The sequence below is a fragment of the Pongo pygmaeus genome, chromosome 4 (genome assembly GCF_028885625.2).
Source record: "Pongo pygmaeus isolate AG05252 chromosome 4, NHGRI_mPonPyg2-v2.0_pri, whole genome shotgun sequence".
Taxonomy (NCBI): Eukaryota; Metazoa; Chordata; class Mammalia; order Primates; family Hominidae; genus Pongo; species Pongo pygmaeus.
Window position 1 is genome coordinate 131748896 of NC_072377.2, and position 14544 is coordinate 131763439.

The following is a 14544-nucleotide window of genomic DNA, read 5'->3' on the forward strand; positions in this document are numbered from 1 at the left end:
CCTGATTCCTGACAGTGTTCTGTAGCCACTGGAGAAAGGAAAGATTCCTGCTTATTTTCCCAACTAGAGGCATGCATTTTCCTCATTTTGCACAAAGCACTGTATGGGCTTATAGCAACGCTGCTTATGAGACTTGCTGAGAGGAAGAGCTTTCCTCGCAGGAGAGAAACAACAAAGGGCATATACTTGCATTCTTAGGACTCCTTTCCAAAGGGGCCTTGGGCATGCGTCTGGGGCTCAGCCAATCAAATGCATCGGCCCTGGGCTTTGAATTGGAACCTGGGACAATGGAGAATTCTTTTGGCAGCTCAGGGAAGTCAGCAACCTCCTATTCCGAGAGGCGGTGGTTGCCTCAGAGTCAGTGTCCAGGGCTGAAGGTATTGATGGTGAGAACTCCAGCACCTGGCATCCAGTGGCAGGGCTTTCCCAGACCAGTTCCAAGGAATGATTTTAACTCTGGGAATAGAACTTCATTCTGTCCTTGCACCATCTTCCTAACCTAGTCTTCCAGCCCTCTGGGTGTTATACTCCGCACCCAGTAGCTTCTCGATAAATTCCTTTTCTGCTTAAAGTACTGAAAATCAGTTTCTTTTGCTGTGTGACCAGTTTATTGGAGAGTCAGTGGGATACTAACATGAAGTCCTTTTATTTGATTTCTCCTACATTGTTTTCAGGCATGCTTTGATAAGAGTTTTCTGTCCCTTCATGACGTCTCAGGAAGCGTCTGTGGCACTTCAGACACTTTCAGGTTTAAAAAGTTAAGTTTATATCTCGAGTCTCATATCCACTTTTTCACTCTCCCTGTCAGTCCAGGTGTGACCAGGGTCCAGTGTGTACATTGTGTGTACATTGTGTGTACATTGTGTGTACATTGCTTCTCTCCTGCTCCTTTGCTTCCCGCTCTTCCTTCATCTTTTCTGTATCTCCTGGAGTCTTGGAGCAGGGATGAAGGAAAGGACAGGCATCTGCTTAGCTGCTGCTGCTGTGGTGCACACGGGATGGCCAACTGTGCCTGTGGTAGATGTCTGGACACTGCTGAAGGGCAGGGCATGGGCAGGCTCTTCAGTAGGCCTAGCAGGGGCCCCAGTTGCACAGGCTTCTGATGTGGGTGATGACCACAACCCGAGTTCTTCTGCCCCCTCCACCTTCAGCTCCTGCTCCTTGGCTGTGCTCCTCCACTAGCAGGCAACCCTCTTAGGCAGAGTAAAGACAAGATTGCTTAAGCCCAGATACCTCTTGTGGTGTCGATTTGGCCCTAAGGAAACTCAGGCATTTTTGCCTCACCAAATGATGGGAACAGAAGCTGCCTACTGTCTCTTTCCAATTCCTTTCCTCCTGTTGAAATGTGTGGGGAGGGTAAATCTGCCTGCCCCACTTCACAGAAGTCTAACTAGGGTTGGAGATGGCTGGCTTCTACCTCTTGCTAGCATTCTTCATCCCTGTGATTATTTCTCTTGCTTCCCCCTCCATTTTTACTTAACCTGTCATAGGAGGGTAGAAATATTCTTCTTACTTCTTATATGTGGAGCAGAAAAAAAGTCACCAGTTGGGTTGATGACTCCCACATGGCAGGAATTCTGATGACTCCTCTTGAGTTTCTTAGTTTTTTCCTATAGGGGAAAAGGAATAGGGGTTGGGGTGGCTGCCCCAGTGGTTGCTGGTGGTGTCGAAGTTGGTTTTCTGATGCCTTTTATTAAGTCTTTCAAGGAGTGGATTTGGATACACGTTCGAATATGCACCAATTATGATTTACTCTCTGAGACTATGCCCATGGTTCCCCAAAATTGAAATCCCATTTACTTTCCTGCTATACTTGTAATAGCTCAAAAATAATTCCATCTATGAAATATCAAAAATAAAATACCTAGGGATTCATTTTTAAAATAGTGTGTAATACTGCTATGTTCAAAGCTACAAAATATTGCTGAGAAAAATCAAAGAGTACCTAAATTAATGGAGAGATATAACATGTTCATAGGTGAGAGGAATCGATATTGTTATGTCAGTTCTCCTTAAATTGATCAATGGATTCAAGGCACTCTCAATTAGAAAAGTGAATTTTTAAAACATTGACAAGCGAATTCTGAAATTTACATGGAAGATGAAAACCAAATAAAAACAAAAACAAAAGCAGAAGTATTGAACAAATTTTGAAAAAAAATAAAAGCACAGTTGGAAGACTTATTACATCTAAGTTGGAGTCCTATTATAAAGTTATAGCAATCAGAACAGTATGGTTTTGGCATAGGAATAGAAATATAGATCAAATGAAAGGAATAATGAGTGAATCCTGAAATAGACTCACTCATCTATGGCCAATTGATTTTCAATAAAGGTATCCAGTTACTCAATGGGAAAAAAGACAATCTTCTCAACAAATGGTGCCAAAACAACTGGATATCCATGTGGACAGTAATGAACCTCAGCCCTTACTTCATACCATACACAAAAGTTAACATCAAATAGATCGTAGACCTAAATATAACAGCTAAAACTATAAGCTTCTATAAGAAGCCATAGAAAATCTTCATGACCTTGGGGTAAGCAAAGATTACTTATGTTAAACCTAACAAGTACAACCACACACAAAAAAACCACACTTGATAAATTGGACTTCATCAAAATTAAAAACTGCTGTTTGAAAGACACTATTAAGAAATTGAAAGACAAGAAACAGACTGGGAATGTATATTTGTTATATATATATCTGACAAATGCCTGGTATATAAAGAATTCCTACAACTCAATAATAAGAATCCAAAGACTTGATTAAAAATTGGGCAATAAATTCAGATACTTTATCAAAGAATAGCTGGCATGAGAGCACATGAAAAGCTGGTAAACATCTTTTATGGTCACCATCATTAGTCAGTAGGGAAACGCAAATTAAAACCACAATGTGATACCACTATATACTTACTAGAATGGCAAAAATAAGAAGACAGTATTGATGAGGATGTGAAGCAATTATCATATCCTGCTGGTGAGAATGTAAAATGTTTTCCACTTTGGAAAGCAGTTCATCTTTATATATAGTTAAACACACAGTTACTGTATTAATAATTTTACTCCTGTAAGATAAGAAAAATAATAATGTATGTCCACAAAAGGACTTGTTAAAGATTGTTCTTAGCAGCTTTATTCATAATAACCCCATCTTGAAAACATCCCCAATGTCCATCCTTTGGTAAACTGGTAAAAAATTGTGGTATAGCCATACAGTGGAATACTACTCAGTGATAAAAAGGAACAAACTTCAGATACAGGCACAACATTAATGAGTTTCGAAAACATTGTGTGGAGTGAAGGAAGTCAGACACAAAGGAATATGTAAGTGATTCCATTCATATGAAATGTTAGAAAAGACAAATCTAATCTGTAGTTACAGAAAACAGCTAAGCGGGCCAAATATGAGGTGGGATAGAAGTTGACTTTAAAGGGGTGCAAGACAACCCTCTGAGGTGATGGAATTTTTCATTATCTTGATTGAAGCAGTGGTTACATGGGTGTGTACATTATTCAAAACTCATGAAGCTGTAGAATTAATATGAGTGTAATATATTGAATGTAACTTATGCCCCAATAAAGTTGATTAAAAAATTAAAAGGAAAGTGGGGCAACCAAGTTTCATAAAGCAAAATATCTTTGGGTAATAAGTGGCATGAACTAACGGCCAATTTCCTTAGAAAATAGCCATATGGATTAATCACCTCTAGAATTATTTGTGCCTGTGCTGCCCAGATCAAAGTTCCAACTCCTGGCAGAGAGGGCCTGAGGGGCTTAGCTGAGGTCAGTTGCTCTCTTCTGGACAGGGAAAAGCTGGACCATCCTGACTGACCTTCCCGCCCAGACTGCTGTCCTTGTGGCAGGGATGGTATCTCAAAGAAAAATGGAGGTACTGTTACCAGAGAAGGGGCAATGATGACTGCTAAACAAACAAACAAACACCAAAACAGTCTTCCCTTTCCAGGGAGAGTAAAGAGGATGGTGAGGGGCTTCAAACATATCTATGTTCATTCATTCCATTCATTTATTCACTGAAACATAATATGGAGTCTGTACTATTTTCCAGGAGCGTTATTGAATGCTCTTGAAGTCTCTCTAAAAAGAAAGAGTTCTTATTAATGGGAGGAAGAGAAGCCTGGTAGGAGATGGTTATCTGGAGTGGTTATGGGGCTTAAGCCTGTTTTTGTTTTTTGTGGGGAGAGGGGGATAGAATTCAACGACACAAGAAAGAACTTTGCAGCAATCAAATTTGTATCTTTTGGGGTCCTGTAAAAGCTGGAAAACTCTTTAGTCTGGAAGAGGAAGATGGACAGTCAGAGAAGCAGATTCCAGAATTCACGTCCTGTCTAACCCACAAATGGAAGAGCCCGTTCGTGGTTTTAACATTCCATCACTGGGCCTCCCGGGGCCTCCTCGGCGAGTCGGCAGAGGGAGCCATTCCCCAATAAATTGCCGCGCGAGGCCTCCGAGGACCTGGGGGGATTTTCCTGCGCGTCCCGGGAGTTCTCTCTCCGCCCCGCCTTGGTAAAGCAGACTATCCCACCCTCCACCCTCTGCCTTCACCTCCCCGCCCCACCTTTCCATGTACTTTGCCGCCACATCACATTCTCTGGCACGGCTTAATCACCATCCTTTCTGGGTCCCACTTTTGCGCTTTCTCCCCTGACACCACTGAGGACCCGCCGTCCACTCCAGTTGGCTGCTCGGGCGCCGGCCACCGTCCCACAAATCTTTACAGAGGGTCTAGAACACCTCCCAGGGATTCTGACGAGGGACTCGCACCCAACGGGGGTTGGGAATCCGGCGGGCACCCACTCTGACACCCCTTCGGTCACCCCTGCGGTGACCCCAACATTTGCTAACTTCGCGACCAGGCCTTTGGCGGGGTCACCCACCAGGCGGTGGAAGCCGCTCAGGCAGGGGCGATTCACGATCGAGGTGCAGCAGTGAGGCCGGGAAGATCCTGCGTGTTGCGCTAGGGACTGCGCGGGGCGCCAAGCGACAACCCCCCAACGGCCACTGCCCCGGCAGCAGCAGCTGCAGCAGCGGCAACTGCTCGAATCCCGGCTCGGGTTACCCCCCCCCCCACCTCCCCCCCCAGCATCTCGGGCCAGACAGAGAAAACCTTATTCAAGTTTGCAGCAAGTACTTTCCCGGTTCGCAAAACTGGGCGACTGGGAACGCGTTGAGACGTTCCTCTTTCCCGCGTCTCCACCTTTACCCCTGAAAGAAGACTCCCAAAGATCGCTTTCCTCTGGGACGCTGCTTGGACGCTAACCGCGTTGATTGGAACAGATTTTGTGTCTTGGCTGGCTTTGGGTGAAGCCAAGGGGAGAAAAGGTTGCGCTGCGATTCTCAAGATCTCTGGACCTGGGTAAGGGTTGGGCAAACTCAACTCCGGCGGCTGCTGGACCTTGGCCGGACGCCGGAAGGCTTCTCATGGGCGGGGGGCACATTTTCCTTAGCCAGGGTACCGGGGTGCGGCGTGAGGTGGGGCGAGATGGGCTCAGTCTGCGTTGTTCATGGGCTTCTCAAGGGTTTATTGTTGTTTACATTTGGTTTTGTTACATGGGATTGTGTAGGAAAATCCTGGAGTATTTTTGATGAAGAGACATCCTCATTACGCATTTTATTTTGCATAATTCCTGCCCTTGTATTGCCTTGCCTTGTGTTTGTTTCATTTTGCCGGGCGATATAGCTGGATGTAGGGAGATTTGTGGGGAATAGGACTGAACTTGAAAGGCAGTTTCAGCTGGGCCCTTTCTTCTAGGTCAGTTGAACTTCCTTTCTGGGATCTTCACTGTTTTCTAAACTTCTCTTTCTCCCGTCCTTGGTATTCAGATTGTGCAGATAACGCTCTAGGCTGGCGGGATGCTCCCCCTTCCTGAGTTCTCAGCGATCAGTAGGGGTGTGAGGTCGCAGTCTTAGACCAAAGGGGCCTTGTCAGTATGCTTGGCTCCTTAAGGAGTGCTGGGAGGGACGGTTTTTCAAGTGATAGTTACTTAAGAAAGATAAATCCGGTGTTGATCTTTTTCTTTTAAATTCCTTGTTAGAGGACTTTTACGCCTGGTTTAGGGAAGTGTTTTGGCCTTAATTTTCTTTCTGGAAGTATTTTTCTTAGTGACACCACTGAGCAGATGAATGATGGCAATATCTTTGCTGCTTCTTTAGAAAATATCCTCATGCAAGGACCCACATTCTTTAGGGGAAAGTCAAAGTTGGAGATCTTATTAGCCAAAATTAGCCATTATTATTGTTCTTAGGCAGTGATAACCATGCTGTGCCAAGGCAGAAGAAAATGACATTTCTTCTTGTTTTTCTTGCCTTACTCCTTTATATCCTGGGTCTCACTTTGTGTATAGGCTTCCCAAATAAAAATGTTTCATTCCTTATGGACAGAAAGACTGGGGCCAACTTATATTATCCAGAAATGTCATCTTTCTGACACGAGTGCTCCAAGAGGTCAGCTTGCAGGGAACTTTTAATTTTATCACTGAGAGGTCAAAGAGTTCAGTTGGTAAACTCTGGGCACCCGCCAGCCTGGGTTCAGCTCACAACTCTGCCACTTTTCAGTTCTGTGATTTTGGGGTAAGTTACTTAACCTGTTTATCCACATATGTAAAATCAAAATGATAATAATAGCACTTACATCAGAGATTGTTAAAGGGACTCAATAAGTTAATGCATGTGAAGGACTAACAAGCCTGACACATAGTAGGCACAAATTAGCTTTATTATTATTGTATAGCTAGCATTAACTATTGTTATATCCCTCTAGTATACCTTCTATTAGCTGTCAGTAAGTGTTAGCTATTATTCCTATTTGGATGGACTTTGAAGACTGTGCTCATCTGTAAGCTTCACTACCACCTATTGTCAAACTTAGCTCAGACATGATCTTTGTATTGCTTTTTTGTTGTGGCACTTTCAGTTGGAAAAATAAAGGTGTATATGGCAGAGCTGGAATTTATAGGGTGGTAGGTCATGGATGGGCACCAAAGACTACTTGGAACAGGTGAGGAGGTGGGATATCTACACTCAGTTCACAGCCTGTATACCTCCTTGGAAATCCTTTGCATTAATATACTTTCTTTAACCTATTTTTTAGAGGTCGCTCATTTGTTCAGTAAGTATTTATTAAACATCTATTACATGTCAAGCACTGTTTTAGGTTTTATATTTTAAAAATGGCTATGCATGAGTATTGGCTTTATGTGCCGCCTCCCATTTCAAGTGTGTGACCTAGCATTCTATAAATTAAATCCCAAGTATTTTTAGCTACACAATTTCCATACCCGTTAAAATGCACGTAAGAGCACATAAAAAGCACGTATCATTGAGAAATTGAACAAAATATTCCCTATGACCTCAAGCAGATTGCTTTTCTCCATTTAGGCATCAGTTTTATTATGTATAAACTTGTGTTGAGAGGTGGGGAAAGAGTAGAATAATCTCCAGTGTTCCTTCTGGCTCCAAAATACTTAAATTAGCTGCCTTACTTCGTTGGTGGCTGTTTTTGAACCCCCCCCCTTTTCTCTTTTAACATTTGTTTTAGGTACATAAATTATGTTACTTCCATCTTTGCATATTAATCAAAGTGAGTAACAACATCGATAATTAATGAAAAGGGAAAAGTGTTTATCTCTGTCTGTATTTCACTATTCTTAGACTTTGGTTTATACCAGAAGCATGAAGTGGGGAGACTTGTTAAAATATTAGAGTGAACTATGAGAAATTGTTGATATTTGACCATTTTTGACCTAAATAAATGGCAATTTCGTGTGGTTCAAACTATATAAACCCTAACCCCTTCTGCCTTGATTTAGATGTAGTAAGTCTTCTGTGAGGTGTGAGAAGTCTGCATTTTTACAAGTTCCCCAGGTGATTCTAATGCAAAACTCAAGTCACATGCTCATTTAGCAGCAGTGAATTTACCTTCTTTGTGATTGTCTGCTTGGTTTAATAGCGTATTTCTAAAATGCAAATCTGATCATGTTATTCCCTTGTTTAAAAATCTTTGGCAGCTCTGTGGATGGTGAATGTCAGTGTTACCTGGGTGCATGTTGAAAATAGGATTCCAGGGCCAGATGTAAGGGCCAGTAATCTGCATTTTGAGATCCCCAAGTGAACCTGGTAAAGGTGACGTCAGATCACAGTTGGAGAAACACTGGCTTACAGCATAAAGTCTCAGCTCCTTACCACTATACACAAGACCACCTTTGCAGCACTTCTCAGGGTTATTTTCTGCTTCTCTGGTCCCCGGCTCTCCAGCCCCCACTGATCTTGATCTTGTTACTATCTCAAGAATATGTTGTGCGCTCTCACTCTTCCATGACCCAGCTGTGTATGCTGTTCCTTCCTCTGAAAATGTCTTTGGCCCTCTTTCCTGTCTAACCAACCACTTACCACCCATTCATCTTTTAAGACACTATTCAAATCCCTTTGAAGACTTTCCCTCTGAAGTTTCTCCCAATTCTCTCATAAACTTAGCGATATCTCATTCCAGTTCCCATTCTTGTGGATAGCTTTAATATAGCATGTATCACATTGTATCAGCCATATTTATTATCTGAATGTTTATCCCTAATAGATTGGTGAGTTCATCATTCCTTATTGTAAGCTCTTATACAAGTGGCTGGCCCATAGTAGTTATGGAATAAATGCCTAAAGAATGTTGGAGAAAAGTAAATGGATGAGTGATAGTCAACATTTTCTTAGCAGACAAAGTGGTTGGGACAGTATTGTATACATATGGAGGGTGTGGAAAAGCCAGCTGGGAATTTCCAATTTGGCTAGACATAGCCTAGGAAGTTAATAACTTCAAGTGGGGCTGGGCATGGTGCCTCACCTGTAATCCCAGCACTTTGTGAGGCTGAGGTGGGAAGATCACTTGAGGCCAGGGATCCTAGACCAGCCTGGCCAAAATGGCGAAACCCTGTCTCTACTAAAAATACCAGAATTAGCCGGGAGTGGTAGCACACACCTGTAATCCCAACTACTTGGGAGGCTGAGGCACAAGAATCACTTGAACTTGGGAGGCAGAGGTTGCAGTGAGCTGAGATCACGACACTGCATTCCAGCCTGGGTGACAGAGTGAGACTCTGTCTCAAATAATAATGATAATAATTATGATAATAATAATAATAACAACAACAACAACAAATAACTTGGAGTAGAAAAAGTACAAGACAGAATGTCCTAAGAGGACTTATGAAACACCAAATGCCACTGAATTAATGTTACATGTTGCACATTATTGCAGGCAGTATAATGAAGAGCTGAGCTTATCCTTTAGGATGGTTTTGGTTTGGTTTTTGGAATGACAGTGTCAGAGCACTGGAAAGGAAGTGACAATGCCAATAAAAACCAACTTTGCTCTGTGCTTTTCCATTTATAAAACACTTCTGCCTCTGTTTTTGTATTTGATCAGAAACATGGTGACTGGTTCAATACTGTCTTCCCCTCTTTCCTGAAAGGACACCTTCCTGAAAATAGGTCTGAAGATTGTATAAAAGCCTATATATTATAAGGGATTCTGGCCCTAGAGAGCCAAATATATTATGAAATCTCTAATTATATCTTGCTATTTAGACACAGCATTCAGTGTATACTCCTTTTTCTAATTTTTCTTTCTTTAAACTTTACACAGTTTTGGTTATTTTCTCCTCATTTCAACAACAGTTGACCAGCTCAAGTTCAATAAATGTCTGATTCAGACGAAAAGATTTGCCATTTTTGGCATGTCTAATAACTTCTACCTTTGTCTTACTTAGTTTGTGAGACAAACACTTCTCATAATTACTATTAGGCTTTTAATTTTCCCATTTCCCATTCACTTTTTTGTAATAATGAAATTATGCAGTAACATTTGAATAAGTGAATGAATAATTCTCTGGGTAATGACAAGGATGGTGATTCTGCAAAAATTGAACTATTGGCTTATGGGCAGCTGCACCATAAAATAAACAACATAAAAAGTTCATTCATTAGCTGGCATCTGAGTGTTGTCATGACACAGGGCAGGGAGGTAGTAGCATCAATAGATGCAGTACACATATCCACATTGATGGACTTCAAACGAAGCAATATTGAGGACTGCCTTTACTCTCAGTTTCTCAAGGGTGTGTACCCAGTATCTGGTTTTAATAATTAGTTTAGTTTTAAGAATTAATGTAAGATTCACTGGGTTCTGTTGCTTTGTCTTCTTTTAAAATTATGTTTCTGAAATGAACTTTTTCTAGCTTAGCATAAGCCTGTATCATTTTTCTGCCAACCTTTGGAAGTCTTTTAACTGGTCTCCTAATCTCTTTATTCAGTCATTCATTCATTCTTCATATCTGAATGTCCCAAAATTTTTAATTTATCTTTTGTCTCTCTTTACCATTTTGTATTATTGTTCACCATGGTCATTCTAACTCTTTTTAAAAATAGTTATCGCAGAGGACTAATTTAGAGCATTTAACAAAAGGATTTCTCATACCATGAGGAAAAAAAGAGGTAGAAACCAATGTTACTTTACTTTATAGAACTTTATTTGTGGAATGGCAAGTCACTGTGTGGATGTTATTTGGTAATGCAAACTCTGTGGCATTAGCCAATCTGAAAAGTGTGAATGTAATAATACATCCTGTTATTATGGTTGTTCATTTCTAGTGATTTCCTCTCTTATTTCATTTCTAGTGATTTATACTCCTAGATAAAGAAACTATGTAAAGCATTTAACCACCTCAATTTCCTACTTAGAGGGCAATAAATTGTACCGCTTCCCACTTCTAAGACAAAGAAAACAGTATTTCAGTATGGAAAACCTCATCTTGATAGGTACATGTGCAGGATATTAGCATCTGTTAAAAACATCTTATCTTTGGGAGCATCCTAGAGGATGACTAAGTGCCTTGTCATTAACGTTTCGTCTGACCCAGATGAGCTGTACAGATTTGGCTGTTTCTCAACATAGCCACAGGTGGTGGTTCCCAAGATGGATCTTTGGAATACCTTCTGCTGAAGAATTTTGGCTTTTTTAAAAAATAATTTTTGATGGCAAATTGAAAACTAAAACACACAAATTTAACTTGTTCCTCACAGAGTGAAATAGAACTATGAAATTTTTGCTTGGTGGCACAGAAGATTAATCCTACAATCAAAACAAAAAAATTTAAATGTCCACCCCTATTGACATCTTGAGAAAAGTACTTGAGTTTGGATGAAGAATTGATAAAAAGATGTGACTTGGTTCTTTAAAAAAGTAATAGGTTGGAGAGTTACTTTTTGTTCCACCAGGTTTTTTTTGTTTTGTTTTGTTTTGTTTTTTGAAATGGAGTTTCATTCTTGTTGCCCAGGCTGGAGTGCAATGGCACAATCTCAACTCACTGCAACCTCCGCCTCTGGGGTTCAAGCGATCCTCCTTCCTCAGCATCCCGAGTAGCTGGGATTACAGGCACGTGTCAACATACCCGACTAATTTTTGTATTTTTGGTAGAGATGAGGTTTTGCCATATTGGCCAGGCTGGTCTCGAACTCCTGACCTCAAGTGATCTGCCTGCCTCAGCCTCTCAAAGTACTGGAATTAGAGGCATGAGCCACTGCACCTGGCCGTTTATTAGATATTTATTAGCTGTGTAGGGAATAAGGGTAAATACCACGTGTAATTACCAAGAAGCTCTTGCCTTCGAGGAAAAAGCAGACTAAAAAAGTACACATTGCATGCCCATATAAAATATCTCATGTAACCCATAAATATATACATCTACTATGTACCCTCAACAATTAAAAAAAAAACAACTGAGCAGGTAAGCCTGGGTATAGTAAGAGCCAAGTGGCAGTTTTGAGAGCTGCCACAAGAGCTCACTGGAGGCTTCCTGGCAGTGTGGGACCTTGAAGGAGAGATTTGAATGGATGGGGCATCTTAGGTGGGGGAATGGGCTCAGCAAACATGTGGTGGCAGGAATTTACAAAGCATCTTCAAGCAATAGTGATTAAACCATTCCATGGTAGTGGTGAGTTTACATTTGAGAATAATTTTATGATAGGCACTTACGGGACTTTCCCATCCCCATAGTACTATCTGCATTAAAGGAACCCTTCACATTACACTGCAGTTATTTTATGGAAACTAGATGAGATTAGGGGGACCTATTGAGATTCAAGTAAAAATTGGCTAGAAATCTTCCTCCCTATTCCATGAGAAGGTGTAAAATGAGAAAACTGTTCTTCCTTTCAACCACTATGGGATTCTTGGGGCTAGAGACAGAGACAGGGCTCCTGTTTCTTCTAGTGTCACCTGGATCTGAATTCATATTTTCCCTTAAGAAGTTTAAAGATGATCTGAAGCCACCCACCCAGCCACGAATAACCTTCACTTCATAAAATGCCACCAAATATGTGGCTTGAGTGTTTAGAATTTTAAGGTTTGGGACTATGGAAAGAGTTCATATCTTAATACTTAAAACTAAATATTAAACATCCTTACTTTCTAACAGTTCATCCTACCATTGCCACTTTCTCACCACCCATCCTTTTCTGAAGGCTACCACCTCCACCAGGTGGCTTCAGCGCTGTCCTGCTGTCCCTGCACTCCTCCTCTCTTGCTCATTGATGACCCACGTCCACATTCCTATTATCGTCTAAAGCCCTCATCGTTCTCGCCTGTCTTCATCTCAGGTGTTTTTCCCCCAACACTAAGATTTGATAACCAAAGTATAAAGTATTTGTCCTTCCAGTATCCTCCCTGCTTTCAGTTGGTTCCTTAAACACATGTGCAAAATCAGACCATGAGTGAGGTTAGAAATGCTTGAGGCATGTTTACCCTGTGCTCTGACTTTAGAGGCACGAGAATCACCTGCAGATACTGGCTCCTCCCTAGATTTTGATTCAGTAGGTACGTAGTGGGGTCCCAGGATGTGTATTTTTAACAAGGTGTGCTGATGCAGGTGGCCAATATATGCATGACAATCCTTGTTAGACTTACAGTGCCCCATTGAAAAGGCATGCCTTTTTTGTGTGTTTTTAAATTTTAGTGACTTGGCCAGAGGGGGTCACAGAGAATAGCTGGTCTGTGAGAACCCGTGCCTCTCCTCTCTACTTGAAGGGACAATGGCTGTAATACAACGCTGTTCATGTGACAGCCGGAGAAAAGGACCCATTGTTCAGGGGTTGGCTGATGTGCCATTCCGCTGCGGCCAGCCGTCCAACTGAGCTTGGTAGCCCCAAGGAAACAGACACACTTAAATCAGAGAGACAAAGAAAGGAGGTCAAGGCCTTCCACAGTTAAACTACTTGCAGCAATGTGTCAGAGGTAGGATCTGGGAAGGAAAAAAGTAATTCCAAGGAAGCATCATTAATCCTCTGGTTTTGGAGCTGCAGACATGGCGTTGGGGGAACACAAGTCTGTCAAAAAGCCAGTGGATCTTTGGCCAAGGAAGAATTATTTTCTACTGCATCACACTGATTGCAGGACTTATCTCATTGCAGGATTTTATTACTGATTTTAAAAATAAAAAAGCCTCCCTGTGTCCCCAGGCTCATCAAAGGTACCTGATTTAAAAGCCTGCCTAAATCAAGGTCTATGACTTCAGAGAACAATTCTGTGTTCCTGGGAATGGTCACTGTGTATATATTAATAATTCCCTTCCAGATCTAGATAGCTGTTTTGAAGCTAAGAATTTTTTGAGTCTGAAATACAATGAGCGCCATGAGAAAGTTATTGATAAGTTTGGACAGTTATGAGGCTGGGGGACTCTCCAGATGCCATTTAGATACCCTCCCTCATCCCTAACTTTCAAACTGGATTCTAGCCCTGGAGGGAAAGGGTTGCAAACTTCCTGTAAAGATCTAATCCTGAGCCCAATAATTGCTTACATTCTTTGTGTCAGAACAAGATTCAAATTCAAGGTCACAGCCTTTGCAAAGGTCGCAGACTTTTTCCACAGGATTGTTCTTTTAGCCTGATTACTCCCTTTATGAAAAAGTATGTCATTCATTCAGCCTTTGCCTCTGGGTTTCTTTCAAAGGGAGACTTAGTTCCTAGTTCCTGTGGATACTTGTAGGTGGCTTTTCTTTTCTTTTGTTTCCTTTTTTTTTTTTTTTTTTTAAGTTAGGCACAGAATACAGACTTGAACGAGGCAGAACAGGGAAAGCCTTTTCTGGACGTGATGGGTTCTGGAGAGCCCATTTACACCAAGTGTTAGGCAGCTGGTGTTCACTGGCCAGTAGGAATCCTTTTGTCTCTGAGATAAGAGGTTTGTGTCCAGGAGAGGGCAATATGTGATTTGCTTGAGGTCACTTAGAGCTCCTAGTAATTATGTCTGTCATTGTACCTTGATTATAGATTATCATTGCAAATCTATTAAAGAAGGAGAAGCAAGCGGATTTCAGAGAGGCAAGTGGCTTTATTTTCTTCATTATGTTTTCATTCCTCCCCCCCCCATTACAGTTTGTTTCTTCTTTACTAAATGGTTTTGCCAATGATATAGATGACTTTGAAGTGGAGAATGGGAAAAGGAGACTTCGTGGGTGGCAAAAGGATTATGCTAAACACTC

General features: G+C 41.5%; 1 protein-coding gene across 4 annotated transcripts in view; it reads left to right on the forward strand.

The window, feature by feature from the left end:
• MEGF10 (multiple EGF like domains 10) overlaps positions 1-14544 on the forward strand; it is a 241187-nt gene that overhangs the window by 61679 nt on the left and 164964 nt on the right. The window contains exon 1 of one of the 4 annotated variants that reach the window (XM_054489463.2): positions 4612-5380. The exons of 2 other annotated variants lie outside the window; for them this stretch is intronic. The gene's annotated coding sequence lies outside the window, so the exon portion shown is untranslated. Of the gene's footprint in view, positions 1-4611; positions 5381-14364; positions 14384-14544 lie in introns of those variants that run through there. One more of the 4 variants, XM_063665199.1, reaches the window with a different exon arrangement.